Source organism: Micropterus salmoides, unplaced genomic scaffold (genome assembly GCF_014851395.1).
Source record: "Micropterus salmoides isolate LMB-PRFRI ecotype aquatic unplaced genomic scaffold, ASM1485139v1 Ms_hic_scaffold_2, whole genome shotgun sequence".
Lineage (NCBI taxonomy): Eukaryota > Metazoa > Chordata > Actinopteri > Centrarchiformes > Centrarchidae > Micropterus > Micropterus salmoides.
Window position 1 is genome coordinate 18,207,409 of NW_024041150.1, and position 15,482 is coordinate 18,222,890.

Here is a 15,482-nt window from a genome sequence, read left to right on the forward strand (position 1 = left end):
CACAGCCCACCGCCCACGCGGCTGTCACTCACTTGCAGCTCCGCCCGTCCACTCTACCTTCCCACACATAAACACAGTCATTGGCAGCCCACACGTGCCAGTTAACCTACTAATGAGGCGGCATGGGTCATGTCGTGTTCCGCTGCCCCCACGGGGCTGACCGACCTGTCTGCGTGTCAGTTTTATTCCTGCCCACGCTGACTGCCTGATGGACTGGCTCACATAATTGACTGACTGAATTACTGACTGACCGTCTGAATGACTGACTGAATAAACATGTAGCATGCTGGGATAGCGTGGGCGTGGGAACTTGAATTGAAGCATGTGGGCGTAGACTGGAGCGCGAAGGGATGGATAGCGGTGCTGTAGCTGTGAAAGACGTGGCCTTTTCATATTCCTATAAGACTCAATATGTTATAGTGGAGTTAGAGTAGAGGCATTTGCTCGCTACACACCAAGTGTAGCCCTTATAGGATTTTTCACTTTCCCTTCAATGTTTCCTCAACATTCCTGTAGTCACACACAGTTTTACTGTAGGACTGACTAGTCTAAAATTATCAGACTTATTAGACCATTTCTAAAATTAATTCTGTGCAACTAAAGAAATATTTTTATAGCTTCAGAAAATACTTTTCATGGCACTAAAAAGGATTTAGCAAATTTGAAAAAGCTGAGTTTTACTCTGTTTCCTTGGTCTTTATTTACCTACGATGTCTTGGCAGAGCTTTTTTTTTTGCACTACTCTGCTTTAAGTGTGATAGTGAACACATTATCTGCAGATTGTAATAGAACGGTGTAGAAGAAACAGTTTATTCAATTAATTTTCCCCACATTAAAACTTTTACACACCTCCTGTTCTGACGCTGTCAGAACAATGGTTGGGAGTACTCATGCTTAGATGTAACAATTAAAACCAAATGGAAGTTTGCTGTTTCCTACGCAGAACTGATGGACAGTTATTTTCGCACCAATTGATATGCAGCACCTGTCTTGCTTCCCTTTGGGTGAGTGTATGGTGTCATGTGTTTCTGTATGTGTCAGTGTGTGTGTGTGTGTGTGACTCATGCCAGTCCCTTGGTGATGATCATCTATTGTGAGCGTGGCAGCAGCCCGAACACTTGACTGCACAACTGTTAATTTCTCTCTCAGTGCATAAATTAATAGTTCATAAATAAGCGAATAAATTAAAGAATGGATGGGAGGAGAGAGAGGGAGGAGAGGAATGGGGGCAGGAAAAACTTTCTCATCAGAAAAATTTAATTTCTCACTCCGACACCCACGAGAATGGGGGGAGGGAGGAAGGGGTGGCGGGTAATGGATGTGAGCGTATGTGTGTGCACGTGTGTGTGTGTGCAAAAGGGATTCATTTTCAGCCTTTCTATCACACCCCTCTGAGCACTGACATGTTGGCATGTTTTTTTTTTTTGTCTTTTCCCAAGATTCACATTTGACAAACATCTGTGCCTGTGACTGAACACACACATGCAACTAAGGGCCCTGACAGAGTTTCCAAGATGTACCAAGGCAGTTTTAACTCAGTTTAGTGATGTGTCAATAACAGTAAGTCAATACGACCTTAAACTCATCTAGCCACTCTTCTTTCTTATCCTTATATACATCAGAAGGATGTCAAGCAGAAGAGTTGGTTAGTGAAGGGTGGAGGTGAAAGAAGAAAAGGAGGAAGCAGGAGCATGGTGTCCTAGTAGAAACATTGCATGCATAATCTCCATCTAAATCGGGTTTTTTTTGATAATTATGGCAAATACAATTCACCTTGGTGTTATCCCTCCATTCAAATCATTTTATTTTGTCAAATCAAAAACCTATAGCCTACTTTTCTGAGCAGTGTGTTTTAAGACTGGATTGGAAGGTAGTGAGAGAAAGTGAACATGTCTTGTGAGAGAGGTTTCCAAAGGTTGGGGGCAGAACGCCTGAAGGCCCTAAAATCCATGTTTGCTGGTGTGGGTTTGCAATACTTCGATCAAACTGATTATTTGTTGCATGTAGTCAGAGCTCTGCCACTAAGCGACCTCTGCGGTGGCATAGGGCCCTGTGGCCTGCAGAGGGCGCCCTACACTCTCTGCGTGCTAGTAAAATAATAAAATTAAAATAAAAAGACAGCTCTCTATATTACGCATCATAATAAGCATGTGGTTATTTAATTTAGTTGTATACTGTGGGAAATCAGCTGCTCTCATTGGTCAGCTCGCCCTTGCTGACCCTGTGACGTCACTCGTTATGTTGGTCAGTCAGGCTTGATGTCTGACAAGAGAAGATCTTATTTGTCAGGACATGTAAAAAGACAACAGAAGAGACTCGAAGAGGATAAATGTACGTAAGCCCACAGGCTCCATTTTCCTACGCCTGTATTTTAAGATAATTTGAACTAAAGGTTTTACATTTGCCTTAGTTAGCCGCACTGTTAACAATCCTAACGCTATACTTGCTAACATGCTAACCGCGATTAGCATCACAACTTTTACAAACTGCATAAAATTGGTATATTATTAGTATTAACGTTATACCATAACAGATGGGCCAGGTTTGAACACGGTCATGTCACGTGCCGCTTTGCTCTATACAACATCAGAAAAATCAGGCCCTACCTCACTCAATATGCCACCCAGCTTCTTGATCAGGGCCTCTCGCCTCCACTATTGCAATGCCCTCCTAGTGGTTCTTACACTTCTTCTTCTTGGTGAAACCCTTACAAATAGTTCAGAACGCGGCAGTGCATCTGGTTTTTGATCAGCCCAAAAGGACTCCTGTCACTCCATTACTCAGTGACCTCCACTGGCTTCCCATGGCCTCCAGAATCAAATTCAAGTCACTAATGCTTGAATACAGAGTGAGTACTGGGTCTGCAACCATCTACCTAAACTCCATAATACAAACTTACGTTCCTTCTCGTCCGCTACGCTCCTCCAATGAATGCCGCCTGGCTCTGCCATCCCTTCACACAAAGCAATCCCAGTCCTGGCTGTTTGCATCTGTAACACCACGATGGTGGAACGAGCTACCGCACACCATCAGAGCAGGGGCGTCCCTCTCTAACTTCAAGAAGCTCTTGAAAACTCATCTCTTCCGAGAACACTTCCTCTTATAACACCTCTAACTCCTAACCTCTAACATGCTCTTCCTGTGCTCTTCTTCTTCTATCCCCTATAATTATCTTGTATTGATTGCACTTTTTGTTAACTCGATGTGATATGTGCCATTAGCACTTACTAGTATTTATTGCTGCTTTTATTAATATGTATTGTCTGTTGTGGATCGCGTGCTGTATTTGATGCTCTGTTAATGATTGTATTGTATGACTGTTAATAAATGTAAGTCGCTTTAGATAAAAGCGTCTGCCAATTGAGTAAATGTAAATAATTATAAATCAAATCTGTCAGGTAAGGAGTAGTAGCTGTTTTAAAGGACTGATTATTGAGCAGCGTCATGGTGCCTCCTCCAAAGCTGCCAGTGTTGAGAAGACATTTTATGTAAAGTTACTTTTTAAAAGGAGACAGCATCAAACTGTCTCTCTCCAACAATTATCCTGCATCATAAGATCCTCCAGATATAAACAAAGAACACAAGTCATTTCAATCCATTTATTTAATATTTATTATTTCATAGCAGGTCCATTAACCACCGCCTCTACCTCCATCATTGGTATCATTCAAGAAGCTGACACTGCTGGTAAGTTTAGTTCTACATCAACAATAAATTAACAGTTATTCACCTCTAGGAACACCCAACGTATGAACATGTCAACTTACTAAGATTACATATTTTATGTGTTAATCTCCCTCATAGGTCTACCTGTGCCTAATGAAGTGGAGAGCAGTACAATCGTGCTTACTACCACACCTGGCTCTCCAGTTTCTACTCCGCCAGTGGTTCCAGCTGACTGGCCATCAGTTACCCGTTGATGGGGTGAGCAGTAAAACCAACACAGGTTGACAGAGACATTTTTTTCCAAAAAGACACTCAAACAAGTCTTTTCTGTCATTACATGTTTAGATCACTCGTAACGAAGCTGGTCGAGAAAAAGGATGCTACCAACTTTTTGTAGTTTTTGTCTCTTAAATTCTTTGGCTGTTATTAATGATTTGAGCTTTGGTTCAGTCATAATCAGTTTATTAGTCTTTTTATTCAGAACTAAGTTCATCAGTGTCTACCGGGCCTCGCACTGCAATTACACTCAGTGGCACTGGTGGTATGATATGTATCCTGTTTGACATCAAACATAGTAAATATAATAATAAAGAGTATAGTCCAGTTATTGTTTTTAATCAGAATCACCTTTATTGGCAAGTAGGTTTAAGAAATTTGCTTTGGTGTTTTTGTGCTATACAAACATGGCAGGTTTAAGAATATAGTCATATATAGTGGCCGCGCCTCCAACTAAATTTTGATTAGGGCCCCCGAAGGTCTAGGGCCAGCTCTGCATGTAGTCATATAGGGCACAATCACAGTGAAATGTAATCCTGCCATTTTCTTCAATTTGTGCAAAGAAAAGAGTTTAAATGGTAAATACCTCAGGCTAATTTAGGACACTTTATAATGTAGGATTTGCTTTAAACTCAGTTACATACAGCGTGACCAAATGCTTGGATGGTGGGCAGTGTGTTTCAGCTTTTGGTAGCAGCCACTGGAGAGTAAGCACAGTTAGCAGCAGCAATTGCACACAGCAACAGCAGTAGCAAATAAGTGTATATGTAGCTGGATGTGTTAAATATAACGTTCTGTTTTGGGATTGAATGGATACTGTAGATGCATAGTTGGCCCTGATCAAAGAGATAAGCTTGCATCCCTGATGATCGGCTAATGATAATCTCATGTGAGTGGCAGTAATGACCTCTTAGCTTCGGTTCCTGCCTGTACCGAAGCTAAGAGCTCCCTTTTTGGCAGCTAGTCTAATTAGAATGCAAAGAAGTCTAGCTACAGTTCAATCAGGAGAGAGGCTGTTGTAGAGTGATCAAATATGTGTATTGGTGTACAATAAAATTAGATATGTGAAGGGTCTTTGGCGATTAGACCCCCCATCGTGACTTTATCAGTTTGGTCATGGTAGTAATGTCATGAGTTGACATGAATATTGATATATTAGAGTGAGTGCTTGTGCAAGGTTAATATGGCTTGGTCGGTCATCTCAGATAGGGATAGGGGTTAGGATAGATTATGTGTAAAGCCCTGAGTCACTTTTATGTACTGAATAGCTACTTGTAGGAACCTCTATATTATGTGCCCCAACATCAGATGGAAGTATGTTGGATTACAGAAGCAAGACACCTTTGAAAAGATGTTTGCTTACGACTTTGTGGAGAAAATGTCCTAATTTTTGATTAGCTGCACATCAACAAAAAACTGAAGTGCAAGTGTCCACAATGTGCGATAATGTGTGTGGTTTGGAATTTGTAATATGCAAAAGCTGATTTCCCTTGCTAGTCATTAGCGTTTCCAATAAACCGTGGATTGGCCCAGTGCAGATACTTGGCCAGCCATTTGGGCTTAAGGATGACTCCTTTGGGCTGGAACGTGGCCACGCTGGTGAACAGCTATGTTGGTTTGTTTGTTTTCATCCGCTCCTCAGCACAGCATGCTCTTTGGAAGAATTTCCACAGGATTACATATACCATGAAAAGCAGTTTAGTACTTCCCACTGGATTCTGACCAAAGACTGCTGAGAGCTGAGGTCTGCCGAGATCTGCTAAGACTACTCGGATTCAATTATTTATTTTGGCGCCCTGCTTTTGGATGTAGGTCCTTGCGACTAAGTGAATTCCTGAGACGCCTCTTTGACTTTTCATTGTCCAGAACAAAAAAAAATGATCATATGCTTGGTGGGAAAGAACAGACTAAACACCTTGAATCAATTACAAAGACAAAATAAAGTCGTTGTATTATCCAGTTAGCCAGACAGCTGTGGAGAGAAACTAAAAATGTTGCCTACTGGTGACCTCTCTGTATCACACTACTATCTATGAGATTTTTTTCTGGGCACTGTTTCCAAACTTTTTCTCTGTGTGATTGTCCTGAATGTGCCCTTGAAGAGAGACGCCGACAACAGACGCTGCAGAGATCCTCCCTGTAAAAGTGTTTTTAATTATTAATGCTGGCCCTCCATACTGGCAGAACTCCAGGCTGCCTGTGGACGGCCGCCGCATTTCAGTCACTCACTGCCATGAATTATTCTCCCAGAACATGCTCACACAAATACATGCCTGTACACAAACACACATGTATGAGCACACACGTGTAGGAAGCAGGAAACCCACAGTTGGACATATGGAGACAAGTGTGCTCACCTACCTAATAAAATATGACCGTTGTACATGCACACACACACACACACACACACAACATGCCTACCAATGACGCAATGCATCTAGTAAAACGCAGGCCATGTGCAGTATTTATCATGTAGGTAAACACAGAGAAACTATACTACTTATGCAAGAATGTACACAGACCAACAGACAGAAGCAAGTGTGCACTCCCACACACTTCCATGTTATCTGACAGATTACACACACTTCTGCAGACACACAATGGATCCCCGAGCACACACAGGCCATTTGCAGTATTTCTTCTATTCAGTGTGTTCCGTACAGCTGTCAGCAGGCTGTCAGTGTGTTCAGTTGCCAGGCAAACAGCCCCACCTCCTCCCAATAATAAAATATGCCTTTAAAATGTCACTCTCTCCCGAAAGAGCAAAAGCAGAGGCAACAAATCGATTCACATTAGTTGTACAATTGACTTTGGCTTGAACTTAGCTCCCAGTCTGTCTTTGTCTCACCCATGCTCTTTCTTTCATTTCTTTCTTTCTTTCTTTCTTTCTGTCTTTCATTCTTTCTTTTTTTCTTACATCTATTGGCTTTCTTTATTTTTACCGACTGTCCATCTCTAGCTGGTTCTCCCTTTGTCCCCTCCTCGTCACCTGTTTTTTCATTTTGCCTTTTCCGTTTACAGATCTCCTCCTCCGCCTCCTCCTTCCTCCTTCATACATCTTTCCCACCTCTTCTGTATTTTCTCCCCCAGCTAATCAGAGCGAATGAATGCAGTGGAGGTGGCAGCGCAACTCCTATTCACTCTCCCCACCGACCACCGCCATGGCAGCACTCATTTCAATTTTCACCTCGTTTTAGACTTATCACATTGACATCATTAAGGCTCCCTCTCAGCGGCGCACTCATTCGTTATCCTCTCCATTTTACACTTTTCTATCTCTCTCTCCCTCTGTTTGTGTGTGTCTCCCTTTCTCTCCCTCCCCTCTCTCTCTCCTTATCTGTCTTGCTCATTGTCAGAGGATTTAAAAGGCTCTCTATTTGAGAGCGGTGAGTGCCTGAGCTTTGGTTTTTCATCCTAGTGACAGAAACCTGTTGGAGTCTCCTTATTCAGAATGAAAGAGTTGGACATTTTTTTGCCTTTTTAAAGGGGATAGCAGGGAGCGGTGTTGGGCTTGTAAATCTGAAAAAAGTGACACATGACTCATTCTGTTTGCTCATTTCAAAAGTGATAATAGTTCTTTTGCCAGTACAACCTTGGAGGGATATTTTTTTTATTTCAATAGAAATCCAGCAGAGAAGTTTGGCTGGCAATTCTGAACAAAATGAGGAGAATGATAATTCAGCTTCAATCAGATATCTGAAATAGGAAACTGTTGCAACACAGTACTGTACAGTACAAATGAAAGAAATACTACACTGCATCAACAAATGATGTGTGTGTGACACATTACTAGTGCTGAAACAATAGCAGAAGATCAATTCAAAATTCATTAAGAACATTTTTTATCCATTAATTTAATCCATTTAAGTAATTTATTAAGCAAAAGCTGCAACGATTCACTGATTCCAGATTCTTAAATGTAAATATTTGCTTCTTTTCTCATTAATATTTCATTGTAAATAGAATATTTTGGACCTTGGACTATTGGTCAAACAAAACAGGCAGTTTGAAGACATTACCTTGGGCTGTTGGAATTTGTGATAAGCATTCTTCACAATTTTCTTGACTACATTTTTTATCAATTACTTGGGAAATTAATCAAATTGTTGATCAATAATAGAAAACATATCCTTGAGATGAGGATGGAGGGTGCTCAGAGGAATGGAAACTTGAACATCTACATCTAATTTGCACCATCGCAGCTGGGCAAACTCCATCTGCTGAGGAAGGTGTGACACAATCAAACGTTCCAGCTGCGGCTACTAATTTGTCCGCAAAAAAAATAATCGTAGTTTCAACACTACATAGGACACACAGCACAGAGTGTCATTTATGGTTGTCCTTTGTGAAATTAGGGGGAAACTAAAGACCAATAGATGAAACATTTCCACATCCCATTTTGGTGAAATTCTGTGGTAAGAAAAACAGTAAGCTGAAACTGAAAGCGTTGATTAAAGTCTGTAATGAAGTGTATAGTGTCATGCGACTGGCCCAGAGCTCCTCTTGTTGCACTCTACTGTACTCTGTGTTTTATGCATACAGGCCTGGAGCTATATGTTTGCCTGACTCCTTGCACCAGCTTATCTTCCAGCCAGCAGCATCTTGTTATCTGAGGCTTGGAAATAAACACAGTAATAATGTGTGGTACTTTGTTCATTTTATCTCAGTGCAATGTTTTCTCAACATTGAATCAGTTTTGCCACAGCGCTGATACTTCACTAGGCTTATCTCATTGTGTTGTCCACATTAGAGGAGGGTTTGCTGGGTCTCCGGGTCCTGCTGCACTTTGCCACATCTGAATGATGCCTCCTGTTTCGCCCAGCTCTCTCTTCAGCTTATCTGCACAGTGTTTTCACAGGCGGCGTTTGACACAGAGGACCCTACCGTTGACTGGGTGGAGCTGACAGGTCAGGGGTCAAGTGAAGTGAAACTGGCAAAGGGAGGGGTCAGGAGAAAGGAAAGAATATAATACAGGGAAGGGAGATGGAGGTGAAGGGAGGTTAAGACCTCAGTGAAAAGGAGCCCAATATTAATATCCTGGTCAACCCCTGTGCCTTAACCTGGGGCTAAACTAATATGGCCTCTCCTAATGAACAACAGTGGGTCTGCATTGTTAGTCAGGAATATTCACTGCCATCTTGGATCAATTTGAGGCCATATAAAAATCCAGTGGCAGAGCCATTTCTGGGTCTCTGGTGTCCCACTTTTGCCACACTGCAGGTTTTCATAAGTGGGAGTCACAATGAAAGACTGGGCCCCAGGCGAAGAAAGAAAGTGAAAGCCTTTTCCACATACACACATGCACCCAGAGCTCACCTCCCATCTATAAACAGAGGCCCAGGGTAGGGTGTGGTCCTGCGGCCAGCGTTGGAGTGGTGTGTGGAGGGTGTAGAAGGCACAGGTTAGAGGCTGGTGGCGACAGTGGCAGCGCCGCGGTGAGCCTTACGAGCCTGGCGTCATGCACCCAGCGTGTCGCACCTCCCCGCCATGAGAGCCTGTAAAGACGTTTTAAAATCCAACAGCCCTTCTCAACAGGAAGCTGAGGTTTGCTGATGGAATTTTTCCCTCTTTTTATAAACATCAAAACCAGCAGGTCCTAATTAGCATCCGCTGTGAGTTTGCGCGCATGCGTGCATACTTGCTCGTCTGTACAATGCAATGCTCTCTGTCCAGCGTCCGTCTTTTCACACTTGCGTGGATGCACAATATGACTGCTGTATTTTGATTGTGTGGGCGTGATAAAAGTCAAAATAAGGGTGACACATGGGAACGTTTACCTCGCGACAGACCACTTCTGTCTAATTAGTGTGAAACACAGTAGAGAAATATAGGCAACTGTAATTAAAGCCGGGGGTCAAGATGTGTGTGTTGCACATATGGTGCACGTGACTGTGTTTTGCTCGCTGTACATACTGTGTATGTCTGAATCCCTGTGGTGTTGCAGGTGGAGCTATCACTGCTATCAGAATTACTGTACTGAATATGTTCAGCTATTTTATTCACACCTCACATGTCTCCTGCATGTAATAAACAAAAGATCAAAGATTTCCTGTTGTTGAGTAAGCCTAAACCCTCATTTTCAGATTGGGTGAATCACTGGGATGGTTTAGGGTGCGTTCACATCAAGCACGTGTGCAGCAGTTTATGTGGACTCTTGAAGTGTTTAGTTCGTCTGTCCAGGTGAGAACAAAGCATTCCACTTTACAGAGATACCTTAAATCGCAGCTCTCTCTCTCCTCTTCCCACACAACTGCAGCATATTGTGGTAGGAGTGAGAACATAATCTGAACAGGAAATTGCTCCGGAACGCAAGGTTTTATGGGTATATGGAGACAGATTATAACGTATTAAAGCCAAATCACTGATGCTTGGAAAGCATAACAGGAAAAAAATATATCTGAGGGCAGATTGCAGTCTGGGCTGATTCACAGATTCTATTTTTGTATGTATGTTTTATTGGTTTGTCCTGGAGAGAAGGTTAATTATAAGAGCACAAACCCATTATGCTAAACTGAAGTTTAAGGGGTTCGAATCAGATTTGTTCTCCCTAGGGCCAAATATACAACCTAGTAAGAAGTTGATTTAGTCTGTGTTTTTTTTGTTTAGTGTTTTCAAACCTTGGTTCACCTGTAATTAGGCAGTTTGTACCAAAATAAAGAACACAAAAACTTCCAAGATGTTTTCAACCACATAAAATGAACTGTAGTATCATAGACATGCATGTCTTTACATAGAAATCTAGTCTAGTTAATGCAGGATATACTGCATAATGATTTTTAATACATTCACTAATATTAAAGGATCTTTATTGTCCACAAATGTGGAAATTTGTCTTACATAATGTAAATACTATACATTTTCCACACTCTTATTCATATTTTTATATTCTTTTTTATATTGTTCACTTCTTTATATTTTATTTACCAACTTTCTATGATTATTTCTATTCCTTCATATTTGGATGTGCAATGTGAGTAATTGTGACTCAAGAATTTCCCCTCGGGGATCAATAAACTATTTCTGATTCTGGTTGTGATTCTGATATACATTAAGCTGCAGCACAGCCAAAGAAAATACCTTGATATTTTTGACGTCTTTTGGCGTCTGACTTGGCTCTCTGGTCTCCTTTCCCTTGTTGTGACATTTCTTCTTTACCTCATCTTTACCATTCTTGTTGTGTCGCACACCGAGGTTTCGGGAAAACAATTTGTCTCAGCATAGAATGTGATAAATGAAAGCCATATGTCTTTGCGAGAACAGATTGAGCCCTGTGTGTGTTGACAGTACATTTTGTCCCTGTGGGGCTTCCGTCGGAGCCATGACATTTTCAGACAATATTGCAGTGTTGAGCCACAGTTAGGATTTCATAAGTCAAGCTAGCACTGGAGACGTGTGCGCGTGTGTGTTGTGTGCGTGAGAGTGTGTGTCTGTGTATTTACTAGCATTATGATCATCTCTCTAACCTGTCTCAGGGTTTCAGTGTCTATGTCACAACACTTATTGCTTTCTGCGACGAGTGTGTACTTGTTTGTGTGTGTGTGTTTGCGCGCATCTCTCTCAGAACATACTCCAAATCTCTGAATCTGTGTTCCTTTGAATTCTTCTCCCTGTCACTCTGTTTGTCCTTTGTTTCATAAGCCTGTCTTCTTGTTGTCTGGGATAAGATGACATATTATTTTTCCATATTTATCTGTCTACCTTCCCCCATTTTTGTCTTTTATCCAGTTGGTTTTCTTGTTTTGCCCAGGTATCCCTGCCATTAGGGTTCACAGTCTCCAAGGCCTTGATGCTATCTGCCGCATGATATCTGAACTAATGCTGCACTTTTGTACCATCCCCACGAGCAATTGCTTGGTAAAAACAGGCTTTCCTGTCTTTTTCAGCTGTCAGAAGTCACAAGGAATGGCCTTGATAGGAGGCTGAGAGAAGCTTCGTTTTTATATTTCTATAAACTTATCTGCCTCTACACTACATTGATGAAAGAATTGTTTGCTGTACTAATGCATTATAGATGCAGGGGAAAATGCCTGAGGGGGGATTTCTACAGTAGCTACCAGTGTGTATATGATTTTTTTTTTTTACGACCTCTTAGCAATGTGTCCTATGTATATGTGTGTGTCATATAGATGTTTATAGAAAAGCCTGACTGATACTGGATTTTAAAGGCTGCTACCAATATTGACTTGATTTGAGAATTAAAATATGTATAACCATTTAAGCTGACAATGATATATATACCATCTGCCAGTGTTACATACCATTAAAAGCCTACGCTAGTTATTATTAGATATCCCTTTATAAAAATACACACTGGTAAACGATAAATTCACGCAAAATATCAGAAGATAAACCGTAATACAGTAAAGGGACTGTAAAAAACCTAATGAAATGCTCTTGGTTACCCTTAATTGCATGTCTGGTTTCTTCTCAAAGGCTGCTTGAACTTTAAAAATGATCCCATTTGCGATAGTTAAGAAGTTGAACATATTGTTCCTGGAACAGAGAAACAAAGTTGTCCAAAGAACTATTTTTCATTCTGGATTAATATCTCCATACATTTTTTCCTTTTCCTTAATAAGTGATTCATTGTTTGGTCTATAACATGTCAGAAAATGTTGAAAAATGTCCATCCACAAGTTCCCAGAGCACCATGGTGTAGAAAATATTCACATTTGCATACAAAATTACTAGAATGATTAATTGATTTTGAAAATGTTGCTGATGCATTTTCTGTGGATTAACAACTGTATTCAATGTCTAATCATTTTCTCTCTAAATATAATGAAAAGATCAAACCTTAACACATTTAGTGTCTTGACTAGTAAATGGCTGTAGTGAGATTTTACTGGCTTCCTTTCCAAACTTTTAATTATGCAACCATGTGCAGTGTCATCTTAAGAAGCATTATTATTGTAGAAGCTGCTTTCTGCAGTACAGTGCATAAACTTGAGTGTATATAAGACAGTTGATTATATTCACCTACAGTAGCTAAAACTATTATGTCTTCATAGTTTGTGTCGAGAAAGTTTTGTAAAATGTTGTGTTGCTGTTCATTCATTCATACCTTTGAGCATGAAGTAATACTATTAAACATCACTACAAACTGCAAGTGTACATTTTTCATAAATGTTACTATGTTATGTTACTGGATGTTCTATGTAGTATTATGTATGGTAAATAATATTACATAGCAGTAAATAGCACATAACATTGTGAAAAGCTTTCAGGGATGTGACAGCGTTTGCTCGTTCTGGTGGAAACACAACAGAGAGAACGGAAAGGAGGCAATTCTGCACTTTATCCCCCTTTCAATACATAATGCTCACTCTGGGAATTCTTTGAGCCACAGCCACAATCATCTACACCCTTAGCCCTCTCTCTCCTCCTCCTCTCTTTGTTTCTCTTCCTCGCTCTACCCATCATACTGCACTGCTTGCTTTCTTCCTCCTCTTACAGACTCCTGTGTGCGTCTGTGTGTGTGCTGCCACAGCTGCAATGTATCTGAACAGCATGTGTCTCCTGTGTGAGTGTGTTGCTCGGGTTTAATGCATATATATATATATGTGTGTGTGTGTCTGATTTCCATGCTTGTCTTGATAGCTTGGGTTAGTTTGTGTGCATGTGTGTGTGTGTGTGTGTGTGTGTGTGCATGTGTTCCACTGTATCTGTTATGAATCACAACAGTACGTCTCGACATTGTAAATCTTACGCATCTGTTTTCTGTGGAACCTGATTCCTGGGCGAGTTTTTATAGCTTTTGTGTGTGTGTGTGCGAGTGGATGTCTTATTAATATAGACATTTCTGTTATAAATCAGAGGTATGCCCTTTTATCTTTTTCAGATTTCCGAACTCACCTTTATAGCGTGTGTGTGTGTGTCTGCATGTCCACATATATGTCACAAATCTGCAATGGTTTAATGCGATTGTACAGTATGTCCGATTTTTCGGCTTGTCTTGCTAAGTCTTGTCTTTACAGTACGAGTTTGCGTGTTTGTGTGTGTGTTTGCCTGCCTGCTTGTGTATTAATATGCAAGGGAAGCAGCTGGTGTGGCTAATGGCTGTCCCTCCCCACATCCCTCCCAGATCCTGTTCTCTCCTCCACACTTTGCTCATTCAACTGAACACTGCTTCTTCTTCTTCTGCTCTTCTCTCCTCCTCGAGGCTTCAAACAGTAGCAGGGGTGTGTGTGTGCGCGCGTGTGTGTGTGTGTTGGAGGGGGTGATACTGAGGCATAAAGATAGGGGGAGCCAATGTGGAAAATGAGAGAATGTTGAAAATAGGTGAATTGTGGGATTAGTGTTGTGGAATTATTTACAGTAATGATGAAAGAACAGTGATTGCAATAGTCTATGGAACAGTAATGTAATCACCATGCAAATTTAAATTAAAGCTAACAGCATGGTCTTGAAGTCCAGAGAGAATGAAAAGAGGAGTGGAGGAGTAGGAGGAAGGGAGAGGTTCAGCATAAGCGAGTTCAATTAGCAGAATTTAGCCTATTAATTAGTGCTATTAGCAACACCACGCTGGGGTGTTACTTAGTGAGTGTGTGTGTGTGTGTGTCCGTTTGAGATTTGACATGAAAGTGACTTGCTAAGAGCCATAAACAGGAAGCTTTGAAATGCCAGTAACATAAATTTACACAGACACACACAAATGCAGGTTATGGAGATGTGGTTTGCATTAGCATTTTTGAGTGCATTCCTGCTCCTAGTAAGTTGCACAAACACACATCCACTTCCACACATGCACAGAGCAGTTGTAGTATGCGCAGTGGTGCAGGCCGTTCTATCCCGGATAGTGCGCGTGCGTGTGTGCCAGGCTGTCGTGAAGTGGGCGCAGTTCGGCGTCCTGGCTTGCGTGCCTTCTCTTCATAAAAACGCCACTCAACTCCTCCACTGAGGAATCAGGAGCAGCTGGCGGCATTCTTTCTTTTTCCTTTTCTTTGCTCTCTTTTTCAGACCACTCTAGTTGCCTCTTCACAAGTCTCTCCCTCTATTTTTAGTTTTCTGCATTCATCTGTGCATTTCCCGGATTATATCCTCACTGTCTGCCCCTCTTGTGCTCTATTCCTGACTTTTTTCCTCCTTTTTTTTCCCTCTTTGGAAAAACTCTCCGGCTTCTCCGAGGTCCAAGGCCTGGCGCTTCACTTTTCAACAACCCCAAAACACATGAATCATTTTTATTCATAATAAGACAGGCTTCTGAATGACACTGCTGGGGGCTCCAGGGGCCAACTGTGCGTTTGAGGTCTGCGCAATGATCGATGGTGAGAAACAGGATTGTGTTTTTTTGTAGCAGACTCTCTCAAACTTTTTTTCAAGTTCAGATGAAAATCATTTGTGAGGGTGAGGTCATTATCAGGCTGATGCACTGCCAACACATGTGCACGCATATTTCCCTAAAATCATGCACACATTGTAGTTGAAGAAGAGGGAAAATGGTGGAGCTAACAAAGAAAACCTCAGAACACCCTCCTCTCTCCCTCCACTAAGGCTGGCTCATCCGCACCCTCTCCTGGCAGGAAGTGTCACTTCAACAG

General features: G+C 41.4%; 1 long non-coding RNA gene across 1 annotated transcript in view; it reads left to right on the plus strand.

Moving 5' to 3' along the window:
* The first annotated feature begins 3,624 nt into the window (after positions 1-3,624).
* Positions 3,625-15,482, plus strand: part of LOC119911579 — an 80,925-nt gene continuing 69,067 nt past the window's right edge. The window contains exons 1-2 of the long non-coding RNA XR_005445915.1: positions 3,625-3,687; positions 3,805-3,924. This is a non-coding gene — a long non-coding RNA (uncharacterized LOC119911579). The remainder of the gene's footprint in view (positions 3,688-3,804; positions 3,925-15,482) is intronic.